Below are 22,500 nucleotides of genomic sequence, written 5' to 3' on the forward strand. Positions count from 1 at the left end.
ACCCGTGTATTCAATTCAGGGTTTGATTCACCTTTAGGTAGGTCCTGATGCAGTAACCATAAGAATATGGTTCCTGAGAAGGTTGAAAGAGGGTTCATGCGCCCGCCTTTTAGTAATAGGATTCTACCCCAGCCAGCAGTTGGGAAGGGAAGGTATCTCTCAACCGCCTAAGCCGCTTAAGTGTACGATTCTCTGTGCCTTTAGAGCACATCGCACGCAGGGGATTTACAGAAGCCAACGCCACTAATATGAGTTTTTTTTCATTCAAAAAGGGACTTACTTCAAGCGCCATATCCGAAACATACGAAACTTTGGAGATATGAGAAAGGCAGATGGAAGGGTCATAAAAAAAGGTTAAGTTATGTGTCGAGGTTTAGTCATACGTCATTAGAGAAGGTTATATGGGTGTCTAATAAGAATATATGAGATTAGAAACCGTGAAAGCCTGCGGCTAAATATGAATTAAAATGAATGCCCTATAAAGCCATTCGTTAAGATAGAAATCTTTCTGGTCGGGTAGCGTGACCTGTTCACAGGTTAAGACGTTGAGTCGCGTCTGTGCACTCATTTTGCATTCATTCGCGCTCGGATGGCGGAGTTAGTGAACTGAGTTTCCATGAAGGTGAAAGTCCTTCTCCCTCGGGAACAGGGTAACAGCGTGCCCACGTGCTGGGAGAATGGCATCCAAAGGCATGAAGCTGGGCATGAAAGGGATTCAGAACCCGGCGAAAGTGGGGAACTTTGAATCTCAAGCAAGGGCGCGCGTGACGATATCTGCCCCTTCTTTGTTTTCGTTGGGAGACAGGGTGGGAATGAAACACTTTGGGTATTGTCTAGGTGAGTGCTGAGTGGCGGTACTGCATCCCCGAAGGCTAAGCCTAAGTTGAACCGGACAGCAGGCAACCGCAATCCTAGCGTTTGAAGCGTCGAAACAGGAAAGCAGGATTGCTTCCTGCGTCCAAAATATGGGACAGAGGCCGAGGGAAAGGGGTTGTCTGTCCTTTCCCGTTCTTCGAGCGCGCCTCCGGCGTAGAGCGGAAGCCTTACGGCCTGGTTCTTTGAAATATGGAATCCCGGAACTGGAGAACCCCGCACACCTCTGAGGTCGCACTCAGAAGAGCCAACCGTACGGTGAACAGGGATAGGATGGGACAATAAGCGAGGGCCCGGTAGTAATTAATTATCGGGACGTGCCAAAGTGTCCCCGCATCTAATTTTAAGGGAAAGGGAGCAGCCAATATGCTTCAACATTCGAAGATAAAGAGCGCAGATTGGCCAAAAGGAAAGTAAGCAACGTAAAATACCTTGCCCCTGAACTACGAGTAGCACTCGCTCTGTCATGGATAGACAATCTGATCCGATTTGCTGAATATACATACCTCTGAAAGTAGAAGCAAAAGCGAAAGTGAGAGTGAAAGTGGAAGTATGGCCAGTTCCATGACCTTTCAGGACTCCTGCTACTGGGGATCGGATCGCCCTCATGGCCTAAAGGCGAACCGCGGAAGAAAAGAAGCGGGATTCGAACCCAATAGCTACTTTCGCTCGGGTCGATCTCGCCGCCATGACGCCACCAGAGTGATCCACATATCTATCAACAAGAAAGCCAGAGTACGTAATCGACGCTGATGCAAGGAAATTTTTGAATTAGTCACGAGACGCGGGAAAATGGGGAAGATACGAGGTTTCAATCCTCTCTCATCAGATACGCTGATGGTCGGTTTTTCACTTGAGTCTAGGAGTTATCAAGCAAGCAAGCAAGCAAGCAAGCAAGCAAGCGCGTGAGGAAACAAACTGAGCAATGGCCCTAGCTAGCCGATAGGGCTAAAGCGACGACAAGGAAGTAGAACTCCAACCACGGCGTAGGTGTTCTTTCCGCCGGCCGGCCGCCTGTGGACATCACAGATGGATCGCATCTACGTCGTCGTCCGGGAGGCATGAGCTGCCAATTTGCGGCAGTTGCTGGCTGCATGGGCATCGTCACGATCAAAAGAGGGCAGGGGAGCTCGTATTCCGGAACCCTCACCTGATGGGATGCGGGGAGCCGTATGACGGGAAACTGTCACGAGCGGTTCTGAATTGGCGGTCAGGCAGGGAACTCCTAACCTGATTGGCCGACCAAAACCGAAATAAGACTCCGGAAAAGTCGTCGCCGTTGTTAAGAAATAGTTTATTTACATGAGTAAGAAACTGACGTATTTCCATCGGTCGCTTCCGTTTCGTATATTAGTTATTTTGTATGCTTCGTATAGTTTTCTGTGAATTAGCATTAAAAGGTTCTTTAATAGGCATAAACAAGTCGTGTTGGCAGTACGCTGGTCGGCTTCACAAGCAAGCTGCGGGTCTTTTTCAATCACTAATTCTTATTTTGCCCAAAATCGTTGTCGTTGGTTCACATTTTATGGCATCGCAGAAATTGATTGTAAGGCTTTAGATTATTTCAAAGGGTGGCCTAAGGTCACCCCCCTTAAATGAGAGTCCCGCCTCTCTTCATTTAAGCGGGAAAAACGTTCTGCTGGCTGGGTAACATAATGGCAATGTATTGGACTGCAAATCCTGGAATGACGGTTCGACTCCGTCCCTAGCCTATTCTTCTTCCAAGCTCTTTTGCCATTTCCGAGTGAAAAGATTGCTGCTTTAAAGTGGAAAGAAAAGTGCAAAGCATCTTCTTGCCAGTGATTCATCAAGATTGCCGCCGGCTCGGTTTAAAGTGAAAAGAAAAGTGCTGCTTTGCTTTGCTTTGCTGGATTCGCAGATTATGGCCAGAAGATGATATTGCCTTCTTGCATGATCCTTCTGAATTTTACCAACGGAATTTCGAAATTCCAGCATTCAATTCTTTCCGCAATCTGAGCCGCATTAAAGATTATCGTATAATAATCCATGAATATTCAGGCCTTCTTGAAAGTTCAAAAGAAGAACTTTGGTTTGGTAGCCATTTATATTACACTTTTTACTTAATAACCACCTGCGAATTGATGACATCCTTGTGAGGTTGGTAGCGATCGAAGGCTAAGTACCAGCTGTATTTGCACTTTCCCTGCTTGCTTGCTTGCTTGCTTGCTTGCTTGCTTGCTGTTCGGCGCCCGCCGCTTTTGTCGTTAGCACTCTTTTGTTCATTAATCAAGCGTTTCGTTCCGTCCGGGCATCTTTGTAAGACGTGAAACACCCGATCCCATTCCGACCTCGATATGTGAAAAGCGTTTTCTGCCATATGTACTGATAATTTTCGGGAGACGTGGTTCGACAGCCCGGACCCTTTCAAATCGTATATGCGATTGCCTAAAGGTCAGATGCGAATCTGATATCAGCCAGAAACAATGAAAAGGCGTACGACAACGCAAAAAAGCAAGCTATGGATGTGAAGACAGATTAGAACGGTAAACACACAATACCAATGATGCGTAAATCCCTGGCTGGCATGCATTATCGGAAAATCTGTTCCTCAACTCTTACGCTCGAGAGAGCTAGGGAACTTGTCAGGGAAATCTAAAGTGTTTAGTTAAACGAGACGCTAAGAAAGGAGGAAGGACGAAGCCCTTCTTGCTTGCTTGCTTGCTTGCTTGCTTGCTTGCTTGCTGCGGATTGTACAAACTTCGTATCGCACAGCACGGAAAGAGAACTCAAGAGCGTAAAGGAAAAAACAGAGGATGCAGGGTCATTTGGTAGACGTTTTCGTCGAAACAATGAATCCTCTGTCCAAGTACTCGACCAATTCTTTCCGCGCTTCTTCCGCATTTTACAAACGTCCGAAGATTATTGTATAATAATCTATGCGGGCTTCTTTTTGTCTCGGTTTTAAGCAGTCACAGGTTGAGTGGCGATCGCAGAACACTCATTAAGATTTTGTACGGTGTTCGGTAGGTTCAACTCCTACTGCATCGAAAAGAATGCATTGGATGGATGCCTGGGCATTGAGAGGGAAGGACGCTTCCAAAGGCGAAAGGCCATGGGGAGATACCGTCTGTGATCCATGGGTTTCCAATCGGGAAACCGTATCCAAGCTTGCCGGGCATGCCGTGTGCTGCGGCTCTGCCTCGGACTTGAGAAACTTAGCGAACTGAAACATCATTGTAGCTAAAGGAAAGGAAATCAACTGAGACTCCGTTAGTAGCGGCGAGCGAAAGCGGATTAGGCAAAGAAAAGGGAAGGGGCCCCAGCCCAGAAGGGCCGCTTTCCCTGGCCCCGTGCGGGGGAGAACTTGCAGTAGAGGGAAGGGTGGGAACCCTTCCTCAAGGAATTCTGAAAAGGTTGGAAGATCTGGCCAAAGAAGGTGATAGCCCCGTAGATCTTTCCTGGCAAGTTTGATTACCATTACAAAACGCGGATACCGTGTTTGAATAATGATCGCTTTACGTGACTAAGGGGGACCACCCCCGCGCCTAAGTATTCCTCAATGACCGATAGCGTACCACAAGTACCGTGAGGGAAAAGTGAAAAGACCCCGCCGTATGCCGGGAGTGCAATAGAAAACCTGAAATCCGATGCAAACTATCAGTCGGAAGAGCGAAGCTGAGAAAATGCGGCAAAGCCACTAATGTTCGATGGAACGCATACGCGAAGCTGAGAAAGCGCTGTAGCTTTCGGAGGCAAAGCCACTAATGTTCGCATACGCGAACCCTTGAGCGAAGCTTCGCGTTGTCGGCTCTCGCTTTAGCACTTTCCACCCTAACGGCGTACCTTTTGCATAATGGGTCAGCGAGTGAATGGGAACAGCGGCTTAAGCCATTAGGTGTAGGCGCAACGAGGTTGAATCTTCGGCGTTGTTTCTATTTGACCCGAAACCGATTGATCTAGCCACGAGCAGGTTGAATCGAGCTCTCCACAGAGGCCTTGGAGGACCGAACTCACGTATGTGGCAAAATACGGGGATGACTCGTGGCTAGGGGTGAATCAAAGAGCTACGACTCCGCCGTTCCTTTGTTGAAGTCCGAAGGACCACAAGAAGAGGGAAAAGGAGTCCTCCTCTGGCCTTTCGCCCCACAAGCGTGCGAACGCTTTTTCAATAACTGGCTCATAACGGTGAAACCAGCTTACCCTTTGAGAGTAATGGCCACACCGTGGGAAGTCGTGAAAGCTTCTCTCCCTTTATTGCGGTCGAGTGCCCCAGCAAGCAAGCAAGCAAGCAAGCAAGCACGCCCTCAACGACGAGGAATAAAGCGGGTCAGGCCCCAAGATGAAAGCAGGTCAAGTTTGGTAGGCGGTTAGCTAACGCCAACCCGGGTTCAGCAAGCAAGCAAGCAAGCAAGAATGCGCCAGGATAGGTGCCCCGGGACCAACACTTAAACAGTCCAGGGTCCCACCACCAAAAGGTCTTGTTCCCACTGTCCTCGTTGCTTTATCTCGTATTCCAGAACCACCTTGTTCTTAGGGAATCTCTCTCGTAGCTACGAGCTAGCTCATTGACCCCGTAACGACTGATTCGAAAGATGAGAGCATGATTGTTAATGCCAACACGCCGGTTCTCACTCCCTTCGGCCGAATCCATCTCGAACCAAAGGTTGGTTCTCCGGCCATATGCACCAGTGTATCGAGAGCTGCTGCTTTTCAGCGAAGAAAAAAACTAAACTTTAGACGGGCTTCGTGATGTTTATGCTTTTTCATTGGAGCATCTATGAACATGTGAACACTGCTGCTGGCCCGACTGAAATTCACTTACGTAACCTTCTAGCCGAGGTCAATTTTGTCACTGAGATTGTTGTTCTAGCTAGGCCTTCTTGCTCTCTGGAGCCAAGTGAAGCGCAGTGATCATTGGAATGCAAGGCCATGAACATGACGTAAGGGAAGGCCGAATCCATCTCGAACCAAAGGTTGGTTCTCCGGCCATATGCACCGGTTCATCGTAACCGTTCGAGAGCGAAAAAAAAAACTAAACGCAGAAGCTAGACAATTGCTAGCGGCCCAACAAGAAAAGAAAAGAAGCGGATTGACGTGGCCGCAGTCATTCGACCTCCCCATGCTATCTGAGTGGATGCACCTCACCCTTCCACTGGCTATGCGGGGACTGGACCAATGTGATCTCGCCTTGACGTTGGCGGTCCGGCTTATGGAGAAGAGACCAACTGTGGTGTGGCCTTCTCCAACCAAGAGTCACACCAAAATTCAAATATTGCACATGAATTCATCAACCTGCCTCGTATGGCAGAAATTGACCAAAAAACCGAGTTTGATCCTGGCTCAGAATGAACGCTAGCGATATGCTTAACACATGCAAGTCGAACGTTGTTTTCGTCTATAGAACAGTTGAAGACAAAGTGGCGAACGGGTGCGTAACGCGTGGGAATCTGCCAAACAGTTTGGGCCGAATCCCAAAGAAACGAAAGCAGCTTTGCTGCTTGCTTGCTTGCTTGCTTGCTTGCTTGCTGCTTTTCGATAAAGCTAAAAAGCGCTGTTTGATGAGCCTGCGTAGTATTAGGTAGTTGGTTGGGTAAAGGCTGACCAAGCCGCAGATGCTTAGCTGATCTTTTCGGACGATCAGCCACACTGGGACTGAGACACGGCCCAGACTCCGTAGGGAGGCAGCAGTGGGGAATATCGGACAATGGGCGAAAGCCCGATCCAGCAATATCGCGTGAGTGAGTGAAAAACGTCGCGTTAGCGAGGAAGGGCAATGCCGCTTGTAAAGCTCTTTCGTCGAGTACGCGATTATGACAAGACTCGAAGAAGAAGCCCCGGCTAACTCCGTGCCAGCAGCCGCGGTAAGACGGGGGGGGCAAGTGTTATTCGGAATGACTGGGCGTAAAGGGCACGTAGGCAGTGAATCAGGTTGAAAGTCAAAGGCGCCAGCTCAACTGGCGGAATGCTTTCAAAACCAATTTACTCGAGTGGGACAGAGGGGAGTGGAATTTCGTGTGTAGGGATAAAATCCGGAGATATACGAAGGAACGCCGAAGTAGCGAAGGCAGCTTTCTGGGTCTCTACTGACGCTGAGGTGCGAAAGCTTGGGGAGCAAACAGGATTAGATACCCTGGTAGTCCATGCCGTAAACGATGAGTGTTCGTCCTTGGTCCGCGGATCGGGGGCCCAGCTAACGCGTTAAACACTCCGCCTGGGGAGTACGGTCGCAAGACTGAAACTCAAAGGAATTGACGGGGGCCTGCACAAGCGGTGGAGCATGTGGTTTAATTCGATACAACGCGCAAAACCTTACCAGCCCTTGACATATGAACACTTGACGTATGAACACTTGACATATGAACCGGTGTGCTTGTCCTTAACGGGATGAAACGAAAATTCATACAGGTGCTGCATGGCTGTCGTCAGCTCGTGTCGTGAGACGTTTTTGGTTAACTCCTATAACGAGCGAAACCCTCGTTTTGTGTTGCTAAGATATGCTGCTCCCAGAGGATCAATGTCATCATTCACCCTCGGCAAGCAGGAACATAGAACATGGGCTGGCTTCCGACGAACTTGAGGTTCCGACGAGCGAGCCGGTGGTAAGTGAGCCGCTTCATCGGTACCTGCCCATGAATCTGTGTTCAGTCAGCGGTTAGCCAGGATTGATGACACTCCCTCTGTGCCGATGTTGCACTCACAAGAGACTGCCCGTAGTTCTACTATGGAGGAAGGTGAGGATGACGTCAAGTCCGCATGGCCCTTATGGGCTGGGCTACACACGTGCTACAATGGCAATTACAATAGGAAGCAGGGCCGTAAGGCGGAGCGAATCCAGAAAGATTGCCTCAGTTCGGATTGTTCTCTGCAACTCGAGAACATGAAGTTGGAATCGCTAGTAATCGCGGATCAGCATGCCGCGGTGAATATGTACTCGGGCCCCGTACACACCGCCCGTCACACCCTGGGAATTGGTTTCGCCCGAAGCATCGACCAGAGATCACCCATTACTAAAGTGTTCCATGCCGCCGTTGAGTGTGGCCCATTTTGGTATTGGTGGTCTTCTTGGCGCATATCACGGTTGGGTCAGTGACTGGGGTGAAGTCGTAACATGGTAGTCGTAGGGGAACCTGTGGCTGGAGGGAATCTCAAAGGGAAGCGCCAGCGTCCTTTCGTTAACTGTACTGACTTGATGAAGTTAATTCCAAGTTGGGTAAATGCCGGCCCGGCCCGGCCCGGCCCGGCCCGGCCGGATGAAGCGCTATGCGCGAGGAGGAAGCGCTTCTTCATGAAGCGCATGAAGGGATTGAAACCGTAGACCAATCGCGGATGAAGCGGTTAACAGTTGAGCTACCAGCGCGGGAAGGGAAAATGTACGGTTAGTATCATATACATTCTTTGACTTTCGAGCCGCCTCATGACCTGTGAGACGTTAACTATTCAAAGACCCCAGCTGCTTGCTGCTTTCTTCGAGATTTCATGAACCTCGCTAAAGCCTAAAGCAGCAAGCAAGCAAGCAAGCAAGCAAGCAAGCATTGGAGTTCGAAAAACGTATAGATCGAAAGACGACGACAAAGCGAAGGCCTTCATTGCATTGCTGCGACTTGCTTGCTGCAAGGACATAAGACTTTCTTTCTAGGCCCTTTTCCCTTCCCGCTACATCCTTCTTTGTACCTGTAGAGGCAGGGTCGAATGGTGGCTCTGCAGTTTGGCTTGATTGCTCTTGAATTGGAGAGATACGAACAGAAAATTTTCATCGATAGCGTTCCATGAATTATCGTATATGAAACGAATTGAACACAAATGATCCATCACTCGCATTCTACTAGGTGCTTGAGCGGGGCAAAGTCTTTGCGCGCGCATAGAAGGCCCCGCGCTTCGGCCGATTTGTATTATAGGAATGATCTCTTTCTTCATAATACCCCTCCTTTCGGAAACGAAACTTAGGCGGATATAGATTAACGGTAGATTATCTGCCTTCCAAGCAGAGGATATGGGTTCGACTCCCGTTATCCGCAACTGACAAATAGGACAAAGGATGGCTACAGATCATGGCTATGGGAAAACCAAACCCATTTCTACCGAGGGACTGCGGTCAAGCGAAGGCTTACGAATTGGGACGAAGGTTTGGACTGAAGGGAGGAGTTACGTAGCTTAGACTGAAGAGAACAAGCACAGGAAGAAAGGAAGAGCATGCCGTAAAAGCAGCATGGTTGAGGGTCGATCTTGTCTTCCCTTTAACTGGTTCAATTGGCGTGGGAGGGGGCGGACCCCGCCCCGACGTATAGGATAAAAAATGACTTAATTGAAGACAATTTTCCATAACCAAGTTGTTGTTACTTTTAGCCCTCTACATCCCCAGGAGCTGAGCCAACAGATGAATTCTCAGAACAAAATGATAATTCATTCTCGCTCGAGATCAGACTCATCAAACCGTAAGCGGTATGCTTTCGTGGTTGCCTTAATGGGGTTAATTCATTCTCCACAATATTGCATTGCGGACTTTCCTGTAGTCCCATTGGGATAGGGGAGCGCCTCGCGATAGTGCCTGCTACCCTATCCCAGTATCATATTTCCTGCTAGCTGAACTGAGGTCACTAATTGCTTGCGGCGTTGTTGACTTGATTTCGGTTTTGTAGGACGTTAGAAGCGCCTGAGAGCATAGGTTTGATCTAACGTCATCTTCTAGGACAGAGGAGATTTCTGTTAGCTGCGAAAGTTAAAGTTGTTGCAGAAAACTCCCTCCAACTTACCGCCCAGCCGCTCTCTGCGGGTGTGACTGTTTATAACCTCCCAGTGTATCAAGCCCAAATTCCAGGGCTGTGCTGGGCTCTTTTTCTCATCTGGAGCCGCTTTCGCCATCGCAAAGAATGGCAAAGGGACGCATAGTAAGGTGACGAATAATACTGGTTCTTGCTTGATTTCTGGTGCCGCTCTGAAGAGGTGAGAGACAGCAACTAGCATCCTTTCTAGTGGGTATTCTTTTTTCTTTTTTGAATTTTCCTTATTTTACTGGCTTTTCTGCTGGGTTCTCAAGCCTTTTTCGAATGAATGACTATTTTCGTGACCAATTAGCAAAATGGATTTGTGAACCACACGGAATCATTATTTACCAGAATGAGATAAATAACTAACCTATGTAATCCCTCTAGGAGAGTAGAATCCACCAGGAATGCAATAAATATTCATGATCAATTAGCTTCAAATATAGCTATGAAATCTTTACGTGCATTCGGTATAACTAAACTATCTGAAATTTAGCATGTTATCAGTCCTTCGAAATATCTTTACATCTTTAAAAAACGTAGACTAGAATGCCGCCACGTGGATGAATACTTAAAGCGTTCTTCATGTTTCATATGTTCCCAATTGATTAAGAAACCACCAATCCATTTGGAATTGATATGACTTTAATTGGTCCTTCTCGCCATTTTTTTCATTGTGTCATCGTACAAAAGATCAATATTCACCAACAATAAATGGCCCTCCTTACGAATGATAGATCCAATCGCATTACAAGCAATCTTCAAGAATAAAAGTGTTTTTTCCAAATCAATAATAGCCCTTCCGCGTCTAAATCCGTATAAATATCTTTAATAATATGGAGTTGGGGGTCCCTAATAGCCCGAATGTGCGCTTGTATTCGGTAATCTTTAAAAAATGACTTTCTTTTCCTTTTTGGAATAATACTCTTTCTTTCCTTTTTCCATTTCATACGGTAGAGCGGCGCATAATATGCTTTCTTTCTTCGATGTTCAAAATCTATGTATCCGTTTGAAAACTGATAGAACAGTAGCAAATTATTCAAGTGGACTGCAAGCCATGATAAAGTTCAGTTCAGGCAGGGTTTCATAAAAATCTGAGATTGGTTCTTTATAATCATGGCTGTTTAAAAAGAAGTGAAAAGGGGCAAGTAATCCCATATACCAATATAGCGAAAAGTGACCGAAGCATGATGCAGGTTCGGTTGAAAGGAAGAACCCGCTAGCCCGCCCTGAACAAGGGCAAAGCATTCCGTAGGTATATAATCTAATGTGCACTTTCCGCATCCTACAGGACTTGAACCTGTGACCTTCAACTTAGAAGGTTGTTGCTCTATCCGACTGAGCTAAGGATGCTGTGCATTACAAACACTTCTAGGCTTTTCAGTTAAGTCAGGTAAAACTTGCTTGCCTTTTCGCCGAAAAAGCAATAGAAAAAAGTTATGAATACAAGAAAGAAGAAACCGCAACCGCAGCCCTGGATGATTCTTCCTGAAGTAAGTTCTAAAGAATGCCCTAACCAGATTGATTTATCCATTTCACGTAATTCGGTCGGTTACGTGTTTTTCATAGCACCTTTCATGTCGTGCCACATAAAGATGGATTACCTAAAATCAGTTGAATTCCTAAATCATGAAAACAACTTTCACACGACGGCATCAAACGGGGCAAATCATCCATCTAGGAAGAACAGGATGTGGTTCCCAAAGAATGCTTTGACACCAGTGTTTCCTTCCTGTACTCCAGTGTTTTCGGAGCATCCTAATGGTTACACAAAATGGTCAAAACCTTAAAGACTTTGGGATTATTAGAAACGAATACTTCCCACACGTGTTCTCTAGGAGAGATTAGTCTCCCGCGAGTGCCTAAAGAATAGACAATCGACACTTTCTTTTTCAACGAAGGGAGTCCTTCACATTCCCATAGCCCTTTCTCTCTAGCTTTCTCTTGCTATACCGTCGCCGTTGCTGTTCTCAACCCTTTCATAATGTTACGCGGGCAGGAGAGCACTGAGGTAAAGTAACGGACGAGGGGGCACTATGATGGGTGGAAGGGGCGGGCCGGTGATTTTCAAGAGCGGATACCTATCCCTAAACAAGGCACAAACCTTATCGACATACAGGTTCCTACTTGCTTGAAGGCCTATTAGCACAACTTTGTTGAAGATCGCCCAAAGTAGTACCTTCCTATAAATGTCAACGTCCAGTGTTCGCTCAACAATGTTATCCCTAGAATCCTCGAAAATTCATTGTCAGAAGCCCGGAAGACCCCTTGTAAGAACAGGAACCTGCCTTAGGCAAGCTACCACTTCACTTGGCCGGCAAGCTACCTGAATCTGCCGGTTCTTCGTAATGAGGAGAGGCCGGATCTCGATTCGTGCACTTTCCTATTGCCAGGTGGCTTCCTGGCCCTACCACTTTTGTTTTCAAAGGTGCTAGTTTTTTGTTTGTTTTGTTTTTTTGGCTGGCGCTTCAGTCATGAAATGAGTAACGAATAATAATAATATTCCGGCTGCGCGCTGTACTTTTCACTAACGCTTTTCGATGAAGCGGTTCATCGTGGCATGACTCGCCGCTTTCATTAACAGAATGGCTTTCTGCTGCTGCATAGGAGCGCGAAAGCAGCACCCATGTTGGCTGGGCTGGGCTGGGCTGGGCTGGGCTGGCGAAGTCTCAACACCCGTGCGTGCGTGCGTGCGTGCGTGCGTGCGTGCGTGCCCTCTATGAGCTGCAAGTACCTACCCGCATAATTTCCTTTAAGAGACCCTATTACATGACTAGGTCATTCCTTAACAGTGTGTGGAAGGTTAGAGAACCATCCACGAGGACCAGCCCGAAAAGAAAAGCTGCCTCCTGAACAAGTCACCTATAGCGTTGACGTGGACAAGCCCGGGATGCGCCCTCAGAGGCTGACCTGCGGCCGGCGGAAGAAGCGGAAAACCGCTCTTCTTTTCTTTGGCACTCTGGATCCACCTGCTAAACAAGCGGTGCTCCAGAAACCAGCAAATCGCCTACCAAAGATAGACAGGGAAAGCGTGTTCTGAAAGCAGCAGGCAGCACCGATAGCTCAATCGGATAGAGTACCTGGCTTCGAACCAGGTGGTTAGAGGTTCAAGTCCCCTTCGGTGCACACAAACCTTCCTTGAATGTTTCATAGAACGGTGTTGTTCTCCGGGAATTCTCGGTCGGCATGTTGGAGTGTCGGAGCCAAACCTTAATCTCATTTAAGTGGTATGGCGCTGCTAGATGACATTTGGTTCATTATCTTCTTCATACATAGAGGTAGGCAATTTCAGGCGCTACAACCCTACCTTAACCGGGCCACTTCACGTTTGGTTATTATTAACGTGAGAAATCGATAGGACCAAGTAAATTAGCGTACCATTGGTTTGCTGCTTTCTTTGAGGTCCTTTCCAATTCGTTTCTGCAAACTCCTTTCTTTTCACCTAGTGAGAGGAAAGTGCCTTAAGAAGGCATTTCAAGACGAAAGTAGGTTGGTTGTGAGCAGCTGACTATATGCGCCCCTCGCACACTGTCTTAGCATAAACTGCGGGACGGGATTCATCAAATAAATAGGGGCGGCGGCCCGGCCCGGCCCGGCCCGGCCCGGCCGGATGAAGCCGGCCAAAAGGCAGGCACAAGCCAAAGAACGACGATATCGGCCTTCATGCTTGCTTGCTTGCTTGCTTGCTTGCTGCCGTTGTATATCACCGCATGAAGGCCTAGAAATCCACATGAAGCAAGCACGATGAACCGCTTCTTCCGCATGAACCGCCTTCTTGCTTGCTTGCTTGCTTGCTTGCTTGCTTGATGAAGCCGCACGGTTCAACGCCAAGGAATAAAGGCAAAGTAACCGGCCGGCTCGTAAGTAATTATTTAATTTCAGGAGAATAGTTCCAATGGTAGAACAATGGTCTCCAAAACCAAAGGTTAAGGGTTCGAATCCCTTTTCTCCTGATTACCTGGCTTGGTACGAAGAGGTTGCGGGTCTCTTTACCTTGTTTTATCACCGGAATAGTCGAGACGACCTAGAATAGGCCTCTCTCCAAGTCCATACATGTCTATTGCCAGGGTTCTTCCTCATCCATAATACTCTGCTTTCCAGATCTCGAGGATGTTGGAGTAGAACAGGCGGCATATAATTCAAAAGAACCATCGGTATCAGTACCGATGCCGTACATGGTACTATTATGTATGTATGTATGTTAGGATACGCATCAGAGTAAAATGACGTAGCTTCGCCACTATCTAGTTGGATTTCCATTGAAACATTACCAAATTAGATTTTCCGCACCTATTTCTTTCAGAACAGCTAGCCAAGTCAGACCTTGGGCCTATCTCTATAGGTTGGTTTTTCAGATCCCATCACTCCAGGCTCAGTCGATCTTGGATCTTGCTCAATAGATCATATCTTTGGTATCTCACTGCCTGCGGTTCATCGCTGAAGGCGTTTGTTTAACTGTCTGTGCGGGGTCCATCGCTTCGCCTAGTCCTTGCACATGGTAGCACTTGGTTGCACTCATTCCTTCTTCGCATGGCTTAATGCATGCAAGAAGTATCCGTTCCGTAAAGGCAACGTTTCTCCAAGAAAGAAGAGCGAGGCATGCGGCGTTGCCGATGAAAGGCGGCGATGCCTTCCAAGCCGAGTGAGAAGAATGACTCAGACAAGAAGGCTATGAATGAGCAATGCTTTGAATGCCGCCTTAGGATCCTGGAGTAAAAGGATTCGAACCTTTGCGTGTCGGTATCAAAAACCGATGCCTTACCGCTTGGCTATACTCCATACAGTGGTAACCAAGGAAGAGAAGCAAAGCTCAGAGAACGGAATTTGCTTGCTGGGCGCAGCAAAGTAGTGAAAGACTGGCGAGTTAGGTATGGCAAGTAAATAGGCTTAGTAGGGCTCGAACCTACAATATTACCGTTATGAGCGGTACGTTTCAACCAATTAAACTATAAGCCCACTGCTGGCTGGCTGGCTGGCTGTTAGCCCTCTCAAGTAATGGAGTCGATGGATCTGTTGAGGGCAAAGCAGCCATATTTTTCTCCTTGAAAGATTAAGGACATAAACTTTTCAAATAGCTACACCTGGTTCTGGACCGATTGATGTGGATACAGAAGAGCAGGATGTGCTACCCATCATGGATAGCATAGTTCGAGCAACACTGAACTGAAAGGTATGACTGAAGTGTAATCGTTTTGTTGGCAGGCAAATAGACGACATATTCCTAGGGGGTTTTTTACCGATGCAGCACGCACGAAAAAATCGACTCGACTTTTCTTCGATGATTTAGACAGAGATTTCACCACCTACCACGAGTGGAATGGCAAGGTTCTGCCAGGACACCCAGCGGCAAGACAACCGTGAAAGGAAAGGCAGGGCCAAAGGATTATCATCCATCTCAGCCAGCGCGGAAAGAAAAGAAAAGAAGAGCTCTGCTTGCTCTTTTTGACAATAATTTCGCTACTCCAGTCATGGGCAGCATTATTACATGCATAGGGCGGACCCGAGCTCTTTTCGCTGCAGTTTTCCCTACGGCTTTCCTCCCCTCCTTTGGAAGTGTCAGCTAACTCCTGGAATCCCCCTTTCCCTCCTTCTAAGAAAACCATGCTCGGTTAGATCAGTGTGGACTGATGTTTCGTTCCACTGCTGCTGGAAAAGCCGCCAAATTCGTCACTGACTGGAGAGCGGGAACGACTCACTATCTCGTCTTATTCTCAGAGGCGAGAATGCTCTCAAATGGCTAACGGTGCTTTCAACTAAAGTTCCATTTCTTAACACAGCGAGGCTTATACTGTTTATTCGTACGACAATGCGCGACGCTCCACTATCCCATTGAAAAAGGATTCCGCAATCATTTACGTACTTAAACGCAGACTGAGTAATAGTAATTCATGCCATTCCTCGGGCTCAGACCACAGAGCTTCCTAGGAACTGGGAAAATGCTATAAATCTGTTTAAATAGCTTCGCTTTTTGCCCTAAAAGTCGCTCTGAAAATGTCACTTAGAGTGTTTTGACTAAGGGAAACAAAACCCACTAGACGAACAGCTACTAATATTTCCTCATTATATATTATTATTCATTCCAAACTCAAAACGCTAGAAATTGAAATAGCAAATAAAATCAATTCGCGCGTAAATCGTACTTATATTCTGTTGCTCTTCCTTGTCTGTTCTCGATATTCATGGCAGTTTCTTGGCCTTCATGCAGGCAAGCAAAAGGGCGGGCGCCACCAGCATGCATTTCTGGACTCGTGCCCGAAGAAAAGAAGCGGGCGGTAAGAAGCGGTTTTCATCATCCGGCGGGAGTGAAAAGAAAAGTTAGGTCGGGAGGTAGTGCACGCTCGCTGGTCCTGATATCAAAATTCTCGCCTTCGTGCCGTGTGTGTCTGGTTTCAATGAATTCCGCATGAAGGGGTGCGTGCGCGCAGGCAACAAGCCTGCCCTGGCAATTCCGGCCATAATCTGCGTGCGGTTTTCATCATCATGAAGGCCTTCATGATGAAAAAGGGGTTGGCGGGTTTGATGAACCGGTTGGTTTTCATCCGGATGAACCGGTTGGTTTTCATCCGGATGAACCGGCGGGTTAGCTTGCCCGTGAGGGCAGGCAGCTCTTTGTCCGCACGTATGTCGCCCGGGGAACCGGGCGGGGGATCTGCTGGATTTCTATCTAATGTGCCAATCTGTATACGAATGGAGACGATCGGACTTGAACCGATAACTTCATACTTGCAAAACATGCGTTCTACCGATTGAACTACGCCCCCATCCTCGTTCCATATGCAACACGTATCATATGGGCAAACACTGCTTGCTTGCTTGCTTGCTTGCTTGCTTGCTTGCTTGCTTGCTGCGGGAGGAGCTATTGTTTATACGTGCGTGCGTGCGTGCGTGCGTGCGTGCCCCCCTTTCTTCTTTTTACAGAGTTTAGGCTTTATCTAAGACATCCCGTCCTGTCGAAACTATGTCATACATAAAGGTGTGTCGTTGGCAGGTTCACTTTTGGTTTACCACTTCGATCGTATCGGCGCTAGAGAGAAGTCGCTTTCTCGAGAGCCGGCTACCTCATCATCTTGAAACTTCATTCCGCTCCTCTGGCCGCCTTACCCTGTTCTCTGCAAGAACCCCAAGGAGACGGGTTGTTGATTGCGCTTGCTTGATTGGCACCTCTAGTACGACACATCTTTCAGAATACGAGCGAATGCTCGGATCAGTAGATTCGAGCTCCTTATTCAGGAGTTGAGAAGTACGCAGGGCGGGCCTGCCGCTCGGCTATGACCTCGTTTCTTGAGCTAGAGGGGAATTTCACGAAATGGGTTGGCAAGAGCAGCAGACAGCAACTCGTATCACTCTCGTAATTCAGAGAAGAGAAAATGGGATTCGAACCCTCAACTTTTGCTCTTAGAGATCATTATTCCGGGAACCACTCTCCCAAACTAAATAGTTATTTCCCTACGTAGGAAAGTTCCAATGCGGGGTCTGGATCCAGTCGAGGCGCCGAGAGCCGCAGGCGTACCGCGTATTCTATTTACCAGTTTCTCCGGAAGGTCATGTCTGGGAACTTTGACTTGATAGTGTAGTGTGACGAGGCGAGAATTCTCGCTTTCCAAGAGAGAGTTGGTCAAACCCAACCCTAATTGCTCGGATAGCAACCAATGCACATTGCTGAGTGATAAGGTGGTTTTCCATGCTTGCTGCGAAGAGGCTTGCTTTCCTGAAAAAGCCGCTGTATACAGTGATTCTCAGACCACGCAGTATCAAAAGCTCTATCAGATATGTATAAGAAGACCCTGTTTGAGTCATTGGGTCATCCGCTGGTTCATCCTGAGTTCCTGTTCAAGAACCTTATAGCGGAGCTATATTCTCACTGTACGACAATAGAACCCTAGCGCTACTAAAGACCATCAAGGTGGTAGATGACATTAAGATGCAGTATAGTATTATGCGGGTACATCGAAACAGCAGCAGAGCCAAGGGAGTATCTTGAAAAGCAGCTGGGCTTCAAGGCCCCTAAAGAAGAGATATATAACGCGTATCATTGGGTGCCGCAAGAAAAGAAAAGAAAAGAAAAGAAGGGGATCCTATTCCTTCCTGTTGAGCACTCCTTTTTCTTGAAGAAGTGGAAAGAGAGGTTGTCCCCCCATTGTAGGAGCGAAGAAAGCTAGTAATTTTCACGCACGAAGGAAAGTCCTAGTAGATCACTACAATGTCGTAGTGACATCTTTGTGTGGGTTTGTAATCGATAAAGTGTACGGTAATTTCGATTACTTTAAACAAGCCATAAATCTTAAGATGAAACAGTGCTGCTTTCAAATTACATGTAGCGACGACAGAGCCGCTGGAGAGGAGAGGAGAGGAGAGGAGAGGAGAGGAGAAAACTATGCGTTGACATAAATTAGAAATCACTATTAAAATATTTTCGTGGTCTTAGGAAAAAGAATGAAGGTAAACGAAAAAAGCCTCAGTGGGATCCTCATCTTTGGCGGATTTGACGGGACCATCATCTTCGCCCCCAGCGGGCCGGGCGGCACCACCGTCTTCAGGGAACGCGCTTCCTCACTAACAGACAACTCACCCCTAACAGTACAGTAGACGACTCTAACCCTGCAGACCATTCTTCCCCTGCAACAAATGGCTCTACCTCAGCAAGCAACAGAGACGGGAGAAAAAAAGTACACAATGTCGGGTTCCTGCCTACTCTACTGCAGTTTTCGGTCAGCCTTATAGCGAAGCCCGTATGATGGGCTTCGGCAAATCCGCCAAAGCAATAATATATGGTATGCATATTGACAAGTGGTATTACTTATTGATTATAGCCCCGCTTGACCGATGGGACGCGGGCGGTTAGGAGTGAAGGTCTATAACACAAACGATCTTATCTCTCACATTACAGATGTATACCAGCGCTATTACCATGCGATAACTACGAATAGCGCTTTTTTGTTGAGCCTCGCCGCTGCAATACTGATAGCATCTACTGGCTGTTCTTCTATCAAATACCCTCCTATCGTCCGCCCTGCAAATAGGAAAATTACTACCGCGAATTTTTTATTATTTAAGAATCGGGAAAACGTAAGTAACTGGAGCGTTCAATCACAAGAACAAATCTTCATGCCGAAAAGCGGAGCGAAACTGATGGATGATCACCATCACTTCGTCTAGGACCACCAACTAGTAGTGCCCAAGAAGAAGCGGTGAAATGGACGGACTTGAACGACGCTATGAGCCCCTAACAAACTGTTATAAATATCAAGAACAGACCTCGTGTTGGCAAAGAAAGCCAACGCAAGTCCCTCTAATGGATGCTAGGGCATTCTCGCCCCTCGAATCAAAGCCAACAGAATGTAAATTGATTGACCGTTACTACTTCATATTACCATTCATAAGCCATAGCTTACTTTGACCCTCCCTATCTTCTATAGAATTCCCGGGGCTTTCCTAGCCACTGTGTTGTTTGTTGGTATCTTTCCCTTGAAGGTTGGTCATCTCAGCCTCACTTTCGAGAATCGTTACTAATGCGCTTTCTTTATTGTAAACTACTCTTATTGGTTTGTTCCGGGCTTAGTCAATTTTGCTTTCTTAGCTTTGTCTTATTACATGAGTAATGGGGTTTGCCACTTATGGTGGGATTCGGGTCTTGTTCTAGATCTATCTTAAGTGTATACTTTCGGAATCCCGATGTTATTTCGTGCCGCTTTTTTGGCCTTCCTGAAGCCTATCCGATTTTCTTTATCGTGAGCACGGGGAGCGAGCCAACTCCCTTCCCTCGGGCGACATTCGTTCGAGACATCAATCATTTCGGCGAACTAAACCTAGTTGTTAAAGCGAGACTGGCAAGTGGTTGGGGGCATGAATTCTTTGTTCCGCATAAAGAAATTCCAAGGACGGATCAAATGCCAGGAAACAAATCCTGAGTTTGCTTGCTTGCTTGCTTGCTTGCTTGCGGGGAAATCACAAAGAAGTTCCGGGACGCGGGCGGCAAAAACCCAGAGACCTTGCAAGCAACACTGCTCGCCCGTAGCAATGCTCGCCTTAGCCATTATCGCCCGCCGAATTACACTTTTCAAAGCTCGCTCTAGCCATTTCTCTGCTGCTTTCCGGCATTGCCGAAAATGATTGAAATGAAAGGGAAGGGAATTGGCCGAGCAAATGAGACTAGCAGAAAGGCGAGACCGAGTGCTTTTCTTTTACAAAACAACAAAAAGCTATAAATACAAGAAAAGAAATAAATCTCACGAACACACAGGAATGGAACGCTTTCTTTTTTTGTTTGAGCGGTTCGACTCAGATAGATACATTCTGATAGAAGTAGACGGAAACCCAATCGACAAAGGGAAGTGGTTTATCGACAGGAAGACTGTCGATAAACTGGAAGAAGACAGATGGTTTTTCTAGCTGAAAACTATCTATCACGCCGCACGTTGGGGTCAAGTTTTTTATGGAAGATCACTATCTGTATATTACGGTAGTAATACACGAATACTGAACAAAACCGATTAATCAGTCAGATGAGACATTTCGTTTCAAAAAAAATTATGGAAGAACCAAAAATTTGCGTTTCTTGGATATTGATTCGCTTCGGTTTGATACGGCTCACGCTCTATCCGTTCTTGGAAGAGCCCATTCCTTCATTAGCTAAACTTTCGCCCTATTCAGACTCGTTTCCTATTCGTACATGATTGATAGAGGCCTTGAGCACATATGTTATTACACTTTCAATATCATGTCCCTATTTTGCTTTTTCTTGTACGACTCATTAAATTCGGTGCTCTTTGATCCTTAGTTGCTATGAAAGGTAAAGGAAAGAATATGAAAAATTGTTTTACTCAAGTGGTTTTTGCCTTTTATCATCTTTCCCCGCTACTTCTGTTTGGGTAGTTTCCAATGTTCGGCACCTCTCTCACCGTCCAAGTACCACATCCACTAATTTGCCTACGACCAAGTCACAATCTAAGACTTCTGACTACATAATGTCAACTGTTCGTACCTTGTCCATTTCGCTAACGCGCCCTTAAGTTTTGGTAATGGTTATCTGTTTGCCAGAACCAAAAGCTATTTCTTTGAGAACCTGTCTAAACAATTGTCGTATTTTGAGGGTTCGTTCGCTTTCCATAGCAGCTCTGTTCACATTTTCAGATATCTGGTGTTAAATTGTCGGTCGTTTACCTTTCTATGTTCTAATCGAGTTAACCATCTTCGTAGCCTTGATTATGCCAACTTATAGGAAGCAATTATCTAGATAGGTAGGCGCTTCCCTATGAAAACAACCTAGCGAGAATGGTTTTTTATCTAATATAGGCGGCCCCAGGCCGCCCCCTTCCCGTGTATCGATAAATAATAGAAGGCTCTATTAGGCATTACAGCGCAGGGCCGCAGGCTCAAAGTCAGCCTTATCCAATAATACGGCGGATAACAACGTGCATGAACCGCGAACTAACACTTATGAGGGGGACAATCCGGAGGTATCTGGAGACAATTCAATGTTGTTAAACAACCAAAAAATGCTACTTCCCCCACCACGCTAGCCTCGGCTCAGATGACTTTAGTGGGTTTTTCAAACACGATCAAATCGGGATCTTAGAACAAAAAGTTTGGTAACGACTACACTATAGATGATTAGGTGCCGCCGCCCATAAACGAGAATATTGGCGGAAGAAGCGGTAAGGCTGCAAGTAATGACTATTTGTATGCAAATAAGTCCTCACAGAATGATGACTCAGACTTTTACTAGAATTTCCGTTCCGAACCTATGGGAATCACAACCCCAGCGACCGAGCCCGAAACGGGACAAAATCATGCTACAGTTGATGCCAGCAAATCAGATGTTATCGCTCGTCCCGATACCAGTCCTATTGGCAAAGATTTCTGCGAAGGTTAAGTCCGAAAGAAAGGCCACTGCCTCCGCCGAGCGGTAGAAAACTAGAATTTTCGATGAGAATTCCATCTACAAGGGCTCAATGGACCTTTTTAAGCTGCTATTGACTGAGAAAAGCAAAGATAGTATGAGGGACAAATTGATCGTTCAGTACAAGAAGAATAATAAGGAAATAATATGTGCCTTGTCGGCTCTTGACACCTATACCGTTGAAATATTAATCATCTATGTCTTAGGGCAATTCTCTAACAAACGGGGTATCCGCCTCATAGCCCGATAAGGCGAAAGCTCAACGTTTCGTCCCGCAGTCAATCGATAAGATCAAACTGATAGTTCCCGGAAGCAGTTGCGCATTCTGCGCTTCTTTACCTGTTTGTTCCATCCCTAGATTGACGATAGGCTCTGCATGTGCTATCACTAGTCTTAAAAGCAAGCGATGCACTTTGCATTGATTCCCGCCTTTCGTAATGATTCCGAGACAGAATTCAGCAGTGCTTCATGCTGGTTAAGCGCTCTGATCGAGCGTACGCTCTAGGGCCAGCTCCTCTCGTTCGTTTTTTGCAGAGGGAAGTTGAATTCGAGCTGCCTACTTAACCCCCCATCATCAGGCAAAGTTAGTTAGAAAGATCTATCTGTCTATCGTAAGAACATAATGTTGAATTTAAGGCGGCGTATGGACATTACTTCCAAGAAAGAGAGAATCCGCCGGTTCTTTTCTTTTCTTTTCTTTTCTTTTCTTTTCTTCCCGGCCGTTTATTCAGAGAATGGATTGATATGTTGTCCTTCGAGAATAACACAGTGGTACGCGACCAGCGGAACAAGTACCTGAATCCATCAGAGAAGGCTGATAAAGCGAACATTAATGGGTCTAATGATCCCGCCCAACCCACAGTCCCGCGCCGGCCCGACTAACGCCGCTTCCACTTTTTAGGTAAACGAGATACCTGATTGTAAGGTACATTTACTATATCATCAGTGATTCTATATTTAGCTCCCGCGAGTCAGAACATTTCAGTGAGGCGAACCTCTCTGAAC

General features: G+C 46.7%; 1 long non-coding RNA gene, 2 other non-coding genes and 1 pseudogene across 3 annotated transcripts; 1 reads left to right on the plus strand and 3 right to left on the minus strand.

The window, feature by feature from the left end:
- The first annotated feature begins 6,156 nt into the window (after window positions 1–6,156).
- Window positions 6,157–7,978, plus strand: LOC147849600 (18S ribosomal RNA; annotated as a pseudogene).
- Window positions 7,979–9,810: 1,832 nt separating this feature from the next.
- On the minus strand, window positions 9,811–14,422 carry LOC147849601 (uncharacterized). Its single transcript, XR_015531750.1, has 2 exons — window positions 12,273–14,422; window positions 9,811–12,239 (listed from the first exon to the last, which is right to left on the minus strand). It is a non-coding gene; the product is annotated as an uncharacterized LOC147849601 (long non-coding RNA).
- On the minus strand, window positions 10,876–10,949 carry TRNAR-UCU (transfer RNA arginine (anticodon UCU)). The gene has a single exon. It is a non-coding gene; the product is annotated as a tRNA-Arg (tRNA).
- Window positions 14,423–16,284: 1,862 nt separating the features above from the next.
- TRNAA-UGC (transfer RNA alanine (anticodon UGC)) lies at window positions 16,285–16,357 on the minus strand. The gene has a single exon. It is a non-coding gene; the product is annotated as a tRNA-Ala (tRNA).
- Window positions 16,358–22,500: the final 6,143 nt, after the last annotated feature.

This window comes from Azolla caroliniana, unplaced genomic scaffold, assembly GCF_043228905.1.
Source record: "Azolla caroliniana isolate FFs.n. ecotype wild unplaced genomic scaffold, voAzoCaro1.0.p SCAF_27, whole genome shotgun sequence".
Taxonomy (NCBI): domain Eukaryota; kingdom Viridiplantae; phylum Streptophyta; class Polypodiopsida; order Salviniales; family Salviniaceae; genus Azolla; species Azolla caroliniana.